This window comes from Bos grunniens, chromosome 8, assembly GCF_055505025.1.
Source record: "Bos grunniens cultivar Pamir isolate PY7600 chromosome 8, Bosgru_T2T1.0, whole genome shotgun sequence".
Lineage (NCBI taxonomy): Eukaryota > Metazoa > Chordata > Mammalia > Artiodactyla > Bovidae > Bos > Bos grunniens.
This window is the reverse complement of record NC_141172.1, coordinates 3714022-3730232: the sequence shown is the minus strand read 5'-3', so window position 1 is coordinate 3730232 and position 16211 is coordinate 3714022. Positions and strand designations below refer to the sequence as shown.

Here is a 16211-nt window from a genome sequence, read left to right as displayed (position 1 = left end):
CTATAAAGAAAGCTGAGTGCCAAATACCTGTGGTGGATTCATTTTGATATTTGGCAAAACTAATACAATTATGTAAGGTTTAAAAATAAAATAAAATTAATTAAAAAAAAAAAAAAAAAGAATTGATGCTTTTGAACTGTGGTGTTGGAGAAGACTCTTGAGAGTCCCTTGGACTGCAAGGAGATCCAACCAGTCCATCCTAAAGGAAATCAGTGCTGAATATTCATTGGAAGGACTGATGCTGAAGCTGACACTCCAATACTTTGGCCACCTGATGTGAAGAAGTGACTCATTGGAAAAGACCCTGATGTTGGGAAGGATTGAAGGCAGGAGAAGGGGATGACAGAGGATGAGGTGATTGAATGGCATCACCGGTTCGATGGACATGAGTTTGAGCAAGCTCTGGGAGTTGGTGATGGACAGGGGAGCCTGGTGCACTGCAGTCCATGGGGTAGCAAAGAGTCCCACATGAATGAGCGACTTTCACTTTCTTTTCACTTTCGTACTATCTCCAGATTTTCACTGTTATAAACATTTGTTTATAGATCTTCATGCACATTTTTCTTCGGGATTTAATTTATATTGCTAAGCTAAAGTTTTTGGAAACTATTAGGACAAATTTCCAAATTATTTTCTAGAATGATTGAAACATTACAGAAATGTACATTCCTACAGGTAATATATGGACTTCCCTGTCTCCCTTATACTAAAAAGAAACTGTTTGCTAAATTGATGGCCAAAAAATCCTTATTGCTTCCACTAACCATTTTTTTTTTAATCATGGAGAGGGTCACTTCAGTCCATGAAATTCTCTATTAATGAGGTTCTATTGTAGCTACAAATAGTAAGAGGCGATAAAGAAGCATCAGTCTAAAAGCTAGTCAAATTAGTGTCCACTAATTTATAATCACTCTCAATGATTTCTGAAGGCAGAACTTAATTATATGTTACTGCTAACAATGCGTGCTTGCTCAGTCGTATAGTCGTGTCTGACTCTTTGCAACCCCACGGACTGTAGCCCACTGAGCTCCCCTCACTATGGTATTCTCCAGGCAAAAATACTGGAGTGGGTTGCCATTTCCTTCTCCAGGGGATCGTCCCCACCCAGGGATTGAACTGGCATCTCCTGTTCCCCCGCATTGGCAGGCAGATTCTTTGCTATTGAGCCACAGGGGAAGCCCACAGCTAATAGTGTTCCTACTCAAAGGCAGTACTAGGGAGGGTTACCTTATCTCATCTCGCAAATTCTAAACTTCAGCTCTTATCTGAAAACCTGCTTCCTCCCCAAACCTTCCACTCACTGTCCAACCAATGGATTCCCAAGTGTGGCTGGGGAGCTGGGTTCATGAGAACAGCACACAAATAAAATCTTCCTAGAACCTCCTTGAGATCTATTGGATTCATATCTCTAGGGCCCAAGAAATCTGATTTTTTTTAAAAGAACAATTGAATCTTACATATGTGTGAATTGATTCTTATGCGCATGTGAATTTTATTTTTATCTTTGCTTCAAATTTTACTTTCTATGAGTGATGACATTTTCTTTCACTTCGCTCTTCTTCAAAACTTATAACTCTTCTCAGAGGTGAATAAGTCTCTGGTGAATCTAATTATAAAAAAAAAACTAATTATAAAATAGCAATAAAGTTTCATTTATGAAGTGCTCACATAATTGACCTACACTAGCTGCAGTGAGAGCATCACCACATTGTCATCTTTTTAATTTAAATAGTGTTTGGTCAATCAGCTTCTCATTTAAAAGTATGATAATTCTAATTCATAGACACCCACACAGCCACCACTTTATCTGACAAAGAGTTCTCATTTGAAACATTTTAAGGAAGTAGTTTAGATAGGGTTTTCTGAGTGTCACTAGTGGTAAAGAACTCACCTGCCAATGCAGAAGACTTAAGAGACATGGGTTCGACCCCTGGGTCAGATCCCCCGGAGGAGGGCGTGGCAACCTACTCCAGTGTTCTTGCCTGGAGAATACTATGGGCAGAGGAGCCTGGTGGGCTACAGTCCCTGGGGGTGCAAAGAGTCAGATATGACTGAAGCGACTTAGTAGGCAGGCAGACAGTTTAGGATAACTGAGGAAAATTTAATTTTAATGCAAAACCCTCACAGAAGTTGATATGTCACTAAAGTCCAGTGCAGGAAACCACATTGGCTTTGCAGGAATATTCAAGTTTGCTTCTAGTTCTGCCTCTCTTGGCTGTAGCTGCCTGAGCAAAGATCAAGTGTCTGTGAACCTGTGTTTCCTCTTGTGAAATAGGGATTTTACAGGTTGTCATGAAGATCAATTACTGTACAGGGGAAGAACAAAATCTGCCTCCATATAGGATCTGTTTCTTTTTCTTAAACATTTGTATTGTTTTTGCTACAAGTCAATGTTGCCTATAGCCTGAAATACATAGGAGAGCCCATTCTCAAGTCTCTGATCTTTAAGAGTATAACACTTTCCCATGTATATAGAGATAAGAAGTTGCAGAACAGAGAATAATATTTGTCTTCTTGGAGGCTTACAAAAACATTGTAACCAGATCTTCATGAACAAAACAAAGGATTCCTGCGTGAAGAAGTTTATAACCACCTGCCATACCCTCTCCCCTTTTAATGTAAGTGAAAGTGAAAGTGAAGTTGCTCAGTCATGTCCGACTCTTTGCGACCCCATGGATTGTAGCCCACCAGGCTCCTCCGTCCATAGGATTCTCCAGGCAAGAATACTGGAGTGGGTTGCCATTTCCTTCTCCAGGGTATCTTCCCCACCTAGGGATCGAACCCAGGTCTCCCGCATTGCAGGCAGATACTTTAACCTCTGAGCCACCAGGGAAGCCCTCCCTTTTAATGTAAAGGAAGCCTGAATTCCAACTTGGGGAAGATGATTCCTTGGGACACTAGTCCACAGTCTTCTTGGTCTGCTGGCTTTCTGGAAAAGTCACTATTCCTTGTCCTGATTCCCACTCTCTTAATTTATTTGCCTGTTACATAGTAAGTGGTGTAAGCTTTGACTCAGTAACAGTGTAACAATACAGGCAGGTAGCTTTTGAGTCTCAGCTGTTTCAATGCCTTTTCCAGTCTCCCCCATGGAACCTGGGCCTCCACTGGTAGAAAGTCACACTGAATAGTCATGCCGAATGGCTCAGTGTGATGGATGTGACCTGATTTTGTAGAAGCTAAGCATCTCTTTTCTGTCCTATATCTTTTGAATTTGAGCTGCCATTCATTATTTTTTAAATGACTGTGGAATTGCATCACTAGAAGTTACTTTGAGGACATTTGTCACTTCCTTTGTGATGAATTCCATGATTCTTATTGGAGTTTTTGAAAGATGAGGCTATTGTCACTGTGGTTTTTGGCTGTAACTCTCCAGAGAAAGGTGAATGGTTGCAATTTTCACACCAGATCACGGAGAAGGGTGAACCTGCCTCCTGGGGAAGGAGACGCAAACATTTTGTGCAGGGGGCTGTCAGCTATCTGCAGCAGTAAATAGACGGCTAAGTCATGCTGTGTGGGATTTGTCCCTGCTCTTCTTGTTCTTGGAGGGTCTCACAGCAGCCTTCCTGAAGCCTCTTCCAAGCACCACAGAGGGGCCTGGTGTGCATCAAAGGGAGAAACAGATGCAGGTGGACCTGAGAGAGGGCACACATCTGGGCCCATGGTCAGGAATCTCCATTGATTGGTAGCATTTTTTTCTGGACCATAACCTCCCCTTGGAGGGAAAAAGTAATAAAGCAAAAACGAAGTGCCCTTGAGAGGGTTGGGGTGGACGAGAAGGGCGTCAGCCACAGGTCACCTTGGATGAGGACCTAAGTCATTTATATTTGAAACCATTCCCGGAGGGCCAGCTCCCCTTTTGCTGCTCGGAAACCACTTTTGGGCAGCAGATAATAGAAATGAAGAGTGAGTGCATTTCTGAAGTCAGGGAGTGAGCCGTGGAAGTCCTATTCTTTGCGGCTGTCAACGAAAAGCTGGCATTGCCTGGGAGTAGGGGTTGGAACTCTTCTTCCTTCCTCGCAGCCTGTTTTGGTCGTGGCAAAGTGATTTCAATGTCTTTTCCCCCTTTTTTTGTCAGGAGGAATTTATAAACCCTATATTTCCCAAGGTGACAAAGTCATGTAATTCCACTTCCTTGAAAAGAAATGACATAAAGGAAAACATCCTGTACTCCCCCCCCGCCCCCCCCGCCCCCCACCCCCGCCAATCCCTTATTCCTACCCTAGGAGAGACCACTGCTTGCTAAATTTAATCCAAATTTAATCTGTTATTCTTGGGCCAAAAGCCTCAATGGTCTCCTAGAAATTAAATCCATCTTCAAGAGGCAGAATAGGACATCATCTTATTATACATTGTGAACTGGGATTTTGTAGAATTGGCATCAACACCCTAAAAGCAGAATCAAATGCATAATGTGGCTCATTCACAGCGTGTTGGCTGAAAATGGAAGAACATGTTCTGTCTTTATTTTGGGTAGAAGCTCCAGTATACAGTCAGGGGGATCCAAAAAGTGCATGGAGTCGTTCAAGTCCTCTGGGTTTAGGAGAGAAGGTCCTGGGTCATAGCTAGGGCTGTGCTCATTGACAGAGGGGGTCAGTGCCTTTTCCCACGTTCCTGGGATGTTTGGAGAGTGTCTCAGATGAAAGAACTATAAATGATGGATACCCAAGATGGTGACTTTAGCCCATTTTAGGTGAGAATTTTTTCATAGATTGTTGTTGTTTAGTTGCTAAGCTGTGTCCGGCTCTTGCGACCCCATGGACTGTAGCCTGACAGCCTCCTCTGTCCATGGGATTCCCCAGGCAAGAACACTGGAGTGGGTTGCCAGGTCCTCCGTAGGGGATCTTCCTGACCCAGGGATCAAACCCATATCTCCTGTACTGCAGCAAACTCTTTACTGCTGAGCCACCAGATTAAATATAGTTGCATCAATCTAAATAGCTAACTGAACTTTGAGAACACTTGTTTTAGAGACAAATGCTACATTTGAGGGCATCTCCACGAGGTGTGACTTTAAGTCACATAATCTGACTTGCTTTCTTTTTGGTGAAACAGGACTCCCAAGTCAGGTTTCACACAGAGAGACGTTAGGACAATACTTTGAGGCTGTCGAGAACCCCTAGCAGGGCTGGCACGTAGTCCAGGCTTCCCAATGGCAGGTGTCGTGTATCATCGGACAGTGCTTGTCCTGTGTCATTCCACAGTAGATACTAGTGGTGCTGTGAGTACACCAGAGGACTAGAGAAGTGGGGTGAGAGGGTGGTCAGGAGGCCCGGCTTGGAGTCACACTGCCTGGGAGCACCACGGGAAGAGAAGGAGCTTGCGGGATGCCCTGCCCTTCTCGTCACCCAGCAGATGAAAGGGAGCAGTGATAGGTCCACTCATAGGGCTTCTGTGGGGATTGAATAAGCCAAGGGCTACAGATCGCTTCGAACCAACACTGGGTGTGTCCTAGGTTGGTCTGTGCTGCTATTGTGAATTACTGTTATTAAATTTAATGCAGGGTCTCCAGTACACATTCCTGACAGTCACATTCCAGTGCAAGAAAGCTAGAGCCGTGGTTCACTTTTCTGATTTACAAGTGCATTTGCTTCTTGTGTTTCATTCAGCAAAGTGATGCAGTGATGTATATGTGCGTGTGTGTGTGTGTGCGCACGCATGTGTATGTGTGTACAGCTTCCCTAGTGGCTCGGTGGTAAAGAACCCGCCTGCCAATGCATGCCAGAGACACGGGTTTGATTCCTGAGTCAGGAAGATCCCCTGGAGAAGGAAATGGCTACTCCGCCACTATTCTTGCCTGGCAAGTCCCATGGACAGAGAAGCCTGGAGGGACTCATGGGGGCTCATACAATTGGACATGACTTAGCAACTAAAAAATGAAAATAATGTATATGTATATTGTTTTCCATTATAGGTTATTATAAGATATTCATTATAGTTCCCTGTGCTATACAGTAGGTCCTTGTTGGTTATTTTATATATGGTGGTGGCTTTCTGTTAATATCAAAGTCCTAATTTATACCCCCTGCCCCTTCCTCTTTGGTAACTACAAGTTTGTTTTCTGTGTCTGTGAGTCTGTTTCTGTTTGATAGTTAAGTTTATTTGTGCTATATTTTAGATTCCACACGTAAGTGATATCATGCAGTATTTGTCTTTCTCTGTCTGACTTATTTCACCAAGCATGATGCTCTCTAGATTCATCCATGTTGCTGCAAATGGCATTTTCCATTCTTTATATGGCTGAGCAGTATTCCGTTGTATATCTGTTCATCCATTTCTGCAGCCATTCACTTGTCAGTGGATATTTAGGTTGCTTCCATGTCTTGGCTGTTGTGAATAGTGCTGTTGTGAACACTGGGATGCATGTGTCTTTTTGAATTACTGGAGTTTTGTCTGGATATTTGCCCAGGAGTGGGATTGCTGGATCATTTTGTAACCATAGTTCCTTTTTTAAACTCATTTAAGAAGTGTTGCCAGTTGGGTTTTCCAAGAAGCAGATTCTGGCAGCAGGGTTTCTGTTTTTTTGTTTGTTTGTTTTTCTTTTTTTAGAAAGTGCCCTGTGGAAGGGAGAGGGGCAGCCAGACTGAGGTGAGAGGAGGGGCTGTGTGCAAGCCTGCAGGACAGTCGTCCCCTCTGGCAGCTTAGTCTGCCCAAGGTGGGCAGGCTGTGGGCACCAACAGACTCACCTTCAGTCACTCACTGGATGTGGCTGCCACAGGAAGGGTGCGCCTTGAGTGAGGGGGTTGGGACATCCCTGGGTGGAGGGCAGGTGGGGGATGTCCATGCACAGCCCTAGCCTCCGAAACAGCAAGTCCTGCCCTGAAGGGGGACCAGCAGCTGGCATCTCCCTCTGTCACAGAGGGAGATACATATATATTATATATATATATATATATATATATATATATATATATATATATATATTATATATATACTGACCCAGGGATCAAACCCAGGTCTGCTGCATTGCAGGCAGGTTCTTTACTAGATGAGCTACCAGGGAAGCCCTATATATATATATATATATATATATATATATATATATACACACACATATATATTGGCTGCTTAGCTTGGCTTACAGGATCTTAGTTCCCTGACCAGGAATGGAACCCATGTCTTCAGCAGTAAAACCAGAGTCCTAACCACTGCCCTGTGAGGGAACTCCCTGTATTTGCACAATTTAAAAAATCTGTATGTCTGTGTAATCTACAGTTCTACACAAGTGGTGCTTCTGCATTTCTTGGTGGGTTGGATGGACTCTAAGCTGCCAGAGGGCAAGTGCTGTGTTTCAATGCATCTTTGCCTCCCAAGTACCTAAATTAACGCACAGTGCATCGTAGCTGCTCGGTAAATCCCACTGCAGGAATGAACCAGTGATGGCTCGTGATGAAGCGTAGAGATTCAGAAAAGGGTCTGGTGGATCCTAAAAGAGAGTTGTCAGGGCTTGCTTACTTCTCAGTACTGTGTGAGCAGGGCAATGGGGGAAGGAGATAATGAGTGCTTGTAAGCCTTGATGCCTGAGAATAAGTTTCTTTATGCTTTTGGTTTCATATGGGCTTTTTTGGGGGAGAAGTTAGTGTAAAAATATTCAAATTCATAAAATTTAAGCTGTTGTTCAGTCACTTAGTCATGTCTGACTCTGTGACCTCATTGACTGCATACCAGGCTTGCCTGACCTTTACCATCTCCCAAAGTTTGCTCAAATTCATATCTACTGACTTTGATATCCAACCATATTATCCTCTGCCAACCCCTCCTCCAGCTCTCAGTCTTTCCCAGCATCAGGGTCTTTTCCAATGAGTCAGCTCTTTGCATCAGTGTGGCCAAAGTCCGGGAGCTTCAGCTGCAGCATGAGTCATTCCAGTAAATATTCAGGGTTGATTTTCTTTAAGATTGACTGATCTTCTGCTGTCCAAGGGACTCTCAAGCATCTTCTCCAGCACCATAATTTGAAAGCATCAGTTCTTTGGTGTTCAGCCTTCTTTATGGTCCAAATCTCACATCCATACATGACTACTGGAAAAGCCATAGCTTTGACTATAGGGACCTTTGTCGGCAAATTGATGTCTCTGCTTTCTAATATACTGTCTAGGTTTTTCATAGCTTTCCTTCCAAGGAGCAAGTGTTGTTTAATTTCATGGCTGCAGTCACTGTCTGCAGTGATTTTGGAGCCCACCCCCCCCCCCCCGCCAAAATAAATAAGACAGTAAATTGTAATTTGTAGTTATGGATCCAATTGATGGGTTGAAAATTCTCAGCTTGAAGAATTTGAATTCAGTGGCTAGAGACTTTCCATGTGATTCTTAATAAAGAAATGCTTCAAAATAGTCAATAAAAATTTGAAGATTAAAGTACATCATGGACCCTACTTTAATTCCTTCAGAAATGGGAGCATTGTAGAAAGCAAACAGAAATATTTGCTCTGATGCTTTAAGATTTAACTTATACATTGTTTTTATAGCTCACTTATTGGAGATATGTTTATTTTTAGTGCTGAGAATATTAAAAATCCGAAAGTATTTTGAAGCAATTGCCTCTGATTCTGGCACTTGAGTTACAGTCATACGTATAAAGGGTAAGAAAACTAGTCTTGAGAAATTTGACTGTCAGTATTATGTGTTTTTTTTTTTTAATTTTATTTTATTTTTAAACTTTACATAATTGTATTAGTTTTGCCAAATATCAAAATGAATCTGCCACAGGTATACATGCGTTCCCCATCCTGAACCCTCCTCCCTCCTCCCTCCCCATACCCTCCCTCTGGGTCGTCCCAGTGTACCAGCCCCAAGCATCCAGTATCGTGCATCGAACCTGGACTGGCAACTCGTTTCATACATGATATTATACATGTTTCAGTGCCATTCTCCCAAATCTTCCCACCCTCTCCCTCTCCCACAGAGTCCATAAGACTGTTCCATACATCAGTGTCTCTTTTGCTGTCTCGTACACCGGGTTATTGTTACCATCTTTCTAAATTCCATATACATGCGTTAGTATACTGTATTGATGTTTTTCCTTCTGGCTTACTTCACTCTGTATAATAGGCTCCAGTTTCATCCACCTCATTAGAACTGATTCCAATGTATTCTTTTGAATGGCTGAGTAATACTCCATTGTGTATATGTATCACAGCTTTCTTATCCATTCATCTGCTGATGGACATCTAGGTTGCTTCCATGTCCTGGCTATTATAAACAGTGCTGCGATGAACACTGGGGTACACGTGTCTCTTTCCCTTCTGGTTTCCTCAGTGTGTATGCCCAGCAGTGGGATTGCTGGATCATAAGGCAGTTCTATTTCCAGTTTTTTAAGGAATCTCCACACTGTTCTCCATAGTGGCTGTACTAGTTTGCATTCCCACCAACAGTGTAAGAGGGTTCCCTTTTCTCCACACCCTCTCCAGCATTTATTATTTGTAGACTTTTGGATCGCAGCCATTCTGACTGGTGTGAAATGGTACCTCATAGTGGTTTTGATTTGCATTTCTCTGATAATGAGTGATGTTGAGCATCTTTTCATGTGTTTGTTAGCCATCTGTATGTCTTCTTTGGAGAAATGTCTATTTAGATCTTTGGCCCATTTTTTGATTGGGTCATTTATTTTTCTGGAGTTGAGCTGTAGGAGTTGCTTGTATATTTTTGAGATTAGTTGTTTGTCAGTTGCTTCATTTGCTATTATTTTCTCCCATTCTGAAGGCTGTCTTTTCACCTTGCTAATAGTTTCCTTTGATGTGCAGAAGCTTTTAAGGTTAATTAGGTCCCATTTGTTTATTTTTGCTTTTATTTCCAATATTCTGGGAGGTGGGTCATAGAGGATCCTGCTGTGATGTATGTCAGAGAGTGTTTTGCCTATGTTCTCCTCTAGGAGTTTTATAGTTTCTGGTCTTACGTTGAGATCTTTAATCCATTTTGAGTTTATTTTTGTGTATGGTGTTAGAAAGTGTTCTAGTTTCATTCTTTTACAAGTGGTTGACCAGATTTCCCAGCACCACTTGTTAAAGAGATTGTCTTTAATCCATTGTATATTCTTGCCTCCTTTGTCAAAGATAAGGTGTCCATATGTGCGTGGATTTATCTCTGGGTTTTCTATTTTGTTCCATTGATCTATATTTCTGTCTTTGTGCCAGTACCATACTGTCTTGATGACTGTGGCTCTGTAATAGAGCCTGAAGTCAGGTAGGTTGATTCCTCCAGTTCCATTCTTCTTTCTCAAGATCGCTTTGGCTATTCGAGGTTTTTTGTATTTCCATACAAATTGTGAAATTATTTGTTCTAGTTCTGTGAAGAATACTGTTGGTAGCTTGATAGGGATTGCATTGAATCTATAAATTGCTTTGGGTAGTATATTCATTTTCACTATATTGATTCTTCCAATCCATGAACATGGTATATTTCTCCATCTATTAGTGTCCTCTTTGATTTCTTTCACCAGTGTTTTATAGTTTTCTCTATATAGGTCTTTAGTTTCTTTAGGTAGATATATTCCTAAGTATTTTATTCTTTCCGTTGCAATGGTGAATGGAATTGTTTCCTTAATTTCTCTTTCTGTTTTCTCATTATTAGTGTATAGGAATGCAAGGGATTTCTGTGTGTTGATTTTATATCCTGCAACTTTAGTATAGTCATTGATTATTTCTAGTAATTTTCTGGTGGAGTCTTTAGGGTTTTCTATGTAGAGGATCATGTCATCTGCAAATAGTGAGTATTATGTGTTTTTTGTTTAAAATCTTTTGAAAATTGCCAATGTTTTCATAGAAAGAATAATTTTTTGTCTCATCCAAAAGGATCTTTTGCTACATGTCAATAAATTTTTTTTCTATTTTTCAACAGGGAAGAGTAATTTTTCTCTTGTTAGAAGTTTTACATTTTCTGATGTTTAGACCATTTGATCTTTGCCTCAAAGGTAATTCAACATTTTGAAACAGGCATTATATTTTCAGCACTGGCTAAGCTGCTAAAACTTCCATTTGATACATCAGTTATATTTCCTATAGTGACTGGAGTCTAGAAACAGCTTTGACAGGGATGAAAATCTACCATGTCATCTTCAAAACTTGGACTGTACTATTTTTTAAGAAATAATTTAAACTAATATCTCAGATATCACACACACACATCACTATCTTCATTCTTCTATGACTCTACCATGGCTCATAGTTTAATCTTGAGAACATAAGTGAAATTGAATTTAAACTCAGTTCTTAACAAAAGGTCATAGTGATTACCAGACACTGCAGGTATAATAACTTAAGAGGCTAGACTATTACCAACACTACATACATTTAGGATTGTCTGAGAGTTAGATCAGCAGTTTCAGGATGTCACCAGTTCTTCACTGTTTATGCCCTCCATGAAATACTATGCGTGATCACTTTGGCCATGACTCCAATATACCTGCATGTCTTAGTTCAGACCCTTGACCTTGGATCCTCCCCCAAAGGTGATGTGCTGCAGACTTTCCACCTCACTATGCACAGTGCTGTGCTTAGTTGCTCAGTCATTTCTGACTCTTTGCGACCCCATGAACTATAGCCTGCCAGGCTCCTCTGTCCATGGGATTCTCCAGGCAAGAATACTAGAGTGGGTTTCTATTTCCTTCTCCAGGGGGTCTCCCAGACCCAGAGATCAAGCCTGCATCTTCTGCATTGGAAGGCAGATTCTTTACCATCTGAGCCACCAGGGAAGCCCACGAATACTGGAGTGGGTAGCATATCCCTTCTCAAGGGGATCTTTCTGACCCAGGAATTGAACTGGGTTCTCTTGCATTGCAGGCAGATTCTTTACCAGCTGAGCTACCAGGGAAGCTGCTGCCCACCACACCTTACTATACTTCCACCTTTTTTTGTCAAAGTAAAAATGAACTTTCATCTGCAAATTTTTTTCTGTTAAGAATTCTCTGCCCATTATAATAATCCATGATAACAATTTTCAGAGGAAAACGCATTTTTTAAAAAAGTATGTATAACAGAATGACCATCAGATAATTACATTTTCTCCACTTATCAACAGATTCTGTGGTTGGATAATTTAATTTGACATTCTTTCCCCTACCCATTGAGTTATTTCAACTAGTGGTGGTGTTAACTTGAATACCTGTACATTTCTCTAAATCCCCAAGTAAAGACTACTTTGTACTATAATTCGGCGGGCAAAGAGTATTTCTCAAAAGCAGAAAGAGGCTTCTAGTAGAGTCTTTGGTAACTATAGGATATAGCTTATATATCTGAGGAAAGCGTTGATCCTAGGGAGATATGCACTATGAAGAAAATCAAGCAACTGCTAAACTGTGTCAAATTTTTGTATAAAATTGAAAAAGATATATGTATCCCACTGTTCATAGCAACATTTACAATAGCCAAGATATGGAAGCAGCCTAAGTGTCCACCAACCAGCTTCCCAGGTGGCACTAGAGGTAAATCGCCTGCCCGACTACACAGGAGACGTAAGAGGTGCAGGTTCAGTCCCTGGGTCAGGAAGATCCCCTGGAGGAGGAAATGGCAACCCACTCCAGTATTCCTGCCAGGAGAATCTCATGGACAGAGGAGCCTGGTGGGCCACAGTCCATAGGGGTTCAAAGAGCTGGACAGGAGTGAAGCGACTTAGTAGTAGTAGTAGCAATAGGAGAGGTAAGTGTCCACCACCAGATGAATGGTAAAGATGCGGTACACCACAATAGAATACTACTCAACCATGAAGAAAAGACGAATAACATGCTGCCATTTGTAAAAATGTGGATGGAGCCGGAGGATATTATGCTAAGTGAAATAAGTCAGATAGAAACAAATTCTTCATCTTTTCTCTTATATACATGCATGCCTGCTCAGTCATATCTGACTCTTTGCAACCCCATGGACTGTAACCTGCCAGGCTCCTCGTCTATGGGATTCTCCAGGCAAGAATACTGGAGTAGGTTGCCTTTTCAAGGATTTCACTTTTAGATGGAACCTAAAAAATTATAAAACAGTTGAATGTACATAACAAAAGAGAAGCAGACTCACAAATCTACAGAACAAACTAGGGGAGATAAAAGTGGGGAGGGGGCTGTATAGGGATAGAGGATTAAGAGGACCCAACTACTATGCATAGAGTAAATAAGCAATAAGGATATATTGTACAGCAAAGATCCATTATTTTATAGTAACTTTAACTGGAGTATAATCTATAGAAATATAGAATCACTCTATTGTACAGCTGAAACTAATATACTATTATAATTAAACTATATATAAAAAAAGAAATAAAGCCAAGAGTGTGCTGCAAAGTAACACATCCAACTTCGAGGAACTGAAAACATTTCCACCAAGAGTGACCCTGGAAAGGGCAGAATTCCACTGCTTTTGGAGGTTGTATTTGAGCCAGACCCACGGCAGTGCTGGAATTCACTTCAGTAAAGATGCTCTTGACAGGGAACCCAGGATTGGGAACCCATGACAAAAGGATGCTCTCAGTAAGTAGCTTTGTGTAACATTTAAAAGATTGAGACAACCCTAGGGTTTCTTATTTTCATCTCAACTAACATGTTATTTATATACTGTTAGATTTATTACAATGTGCATATGGAAAGATTAAAGTGTGCTGGGATGAAGTAGAACATATACACTAACATTCAATAGAATACCCCAAATTAAAAAAATAAAGCACCTCACTTACAAGAAAATTACATTAAAAAAGAAATTTAGGGGAACTTCCATGGCAGCCCCTGGGCCTCCTAAGTAGCACAGTAGTAAAGACTCTGCCTGCCTATGCAGGAAATGAGAGACAAGCTCTCCATCCCTGAGTCAGGAAGAGCCCTGGAGAAGGAAATGGCAACCTGCTCCAGTATTCTTGCTTGAGAAATCCCCATGGACAGAGGAACCCGGCAGTCCATGGGTCGCAAAGAGACAGACATGACTGAGCGACTGACTGAGCGCTGGCGGTCCAGTTGTTAGGACTCTGCCTTCTGATGCAGAGGGTACAGGTTCAAACTCTAGTCAAGGAGCTAGGATCCCACATGCCTTGTGGCCAAGACCCCAAAATGTAAAACGGAAGCAATGTTGTAACAAATTCAATAAAATCTTTTAAAATGGTCCACATTAAAAAAAAAAAGTTTAAAAATTGTGTATTATTCTTCTTACAAAGTAGCACTTTGGTTGCAAATAAAAGAAACCACTCTAACTTACATAGAGAAGGAATTTTGTTAGAAAGACCTCAGGTGGCTCACAACATTATGCACATGTTATAACACGTGGGAAGTCAGAGTGCAAGGTCATGGCCAAGACCAGCTTCCTTTCCAGGAACAGTCTCAGAAGTGAGGTTACCAGGGGCACACCCCTGCAGACAGAGCGCCACGTGCTGGACTCTGCCCTGGACGCTTGTGGCCATGTGCTGATTTCTGAGCCCACTCCCGCCATGAATGAGCTCAGTCCCTGAGCACCAGATCTGTTCTTTCTTTTAAAAAGTGTATTCATTTTTAATTGGAGGATTATTGCTTTACAATATTGTATTGGTTTCTGCCATACATCAGCATGAATCGGCCCTAAGTATACACTTGTCCACTCCCTCTTGAACCTCCCGCCCACCTCCCACCTGCTCCCACCTGTCTAGGTCGTCACGAGCACCAGGCTGAATTCCCTGTGCTATACAGCAGCTTCCCACTAGCTATCTATTTTGCACATGGTAGTTCCTTCAAGGTTCAAAGTCCCCGACTGACCTCCACTGGATCACAGATACACCTGGAAGGTGGGAGGGGAGCGGGCAGAACTCTGGGCTTGCACCCCTCCCCCCAGACCCCCCACTCTGCCCCTGGAGATTTACAACCTAGGAGTATGTTTCCATGCTGTGCGGACACGCACTGACAAGCGTCTACTAAACGGAGTTCCTATTTTGGAGGCGTGTCTTTCCAAAGTAGGTAAAGTGCAGGAGCACTGAGATGCATTATCCTTGACTCAATTCTGGTGTCAACTCTGGCCCTTAGAATCCATTTAAAACTACAGTATCAAGAAGAGTGTTGATTATAAGAATGCTAGAAGGTGAGATCCTCTGTCTTTTGTCCTTTAGGGTTAGTAAGCTGCATGAAGATGGTTGTTGGCTATCGAGGATGGATCATTCTACCAGCGAATTGTTCTTTTCTCATTTATGTTTCTCAGCCTGACACAAATCCAGCCATTTTCTTAACATTATCTTTATGGTAGGGGGTTGGATTAGAACAAGAGGAAGAGTTAAATTTCACATTGAGTAAAATTGCTCCTTTTTATTGGCAGCATGGACAAAAACATTGCTCCCAAGTTGAAAATGTGTTTTTTTCTCTAATTTTCTTCTAATCTTTTGTAGATCTACCACTCAAAAGATGTTTGTGGGATGTCTTCTCTATGTATGTAGGAAAATATCCTTTTTTTTTTTTCACTTTTCCATCTACTGACTCATATTTTTGTATTTGTTCAGTTGCCTTTCCTCTCCTCATAATATTGTTGTTCACTTTGGTATTTTGGATAAAATAGCAGAAATACAAAAATAAGTATAGACTATCAAAGTCACAAATAACCTATCAAAAAAAGCATCAATTTATGATCTACTATGTATATCAAGGCATTGAATTTGGCAGCATGGGAACATAAAGATAAGATCTGATCCTGGACCTTAAATATGTTGATATTTAAAGGAACCTGACATAGTGTCAAACAGGCTGAAGTAAGTCAGAGAAAAACAAATATTGTATATTAATACGTGTATGTGGAATCTAGAAAAATGGTATAGATCTTGTTTGCAAATCAGAAATAGAGATAAAATGTGTGGATACCAATGAAGAAAAAGGGGTGGGTAGGAGGAATTGGGCAGAGAATGCAATGGCACCCCACTCCAGTACTCTTGCCTGGAAAATCCCATGGACAGAGGAGCCTGGTGAACTGCAGTCTATGGGGTCGCTAAGAGTCGGACACAACTGAGCGACTTCACTTTCACTTTTCACTTTCACGCATTGGAGAAGGAAATGGCAATGCACTCCAGTGTTCTTGCCTGGAGAATCCCAGGGACGGGGGAGCCTGGTGGGCTGCCGTCTCTGGGGTGGCACAGAGTCGGACACGACTGAAGCGACTTAGCAGCAACAGCAGGAGGAATTGGGAGGTTGGGATTGACACATATACACCATTGATACTATGAATAAAATAGGTAACTAATGAGAACCTTCTGTACAGTACAGGGAACTCTACTCAGTGCACTGCAGTGACCTGAATGGGA

The 16211-nt window shown here is 41.6% G+C and overlaps 1 long non-coding RNA gene across 1 annotated transcript in view; it reads left to right on the top strand.

Moving 5' to 3' along the window:
• LOC147366558 (uncharacterized) overlaps positions 1-16211 on the top strand; it is a 357719-nt gene that overhangs the window by 153194 nt on the left and 188314 nt on the right. The window lies entirely within an intron of this gene.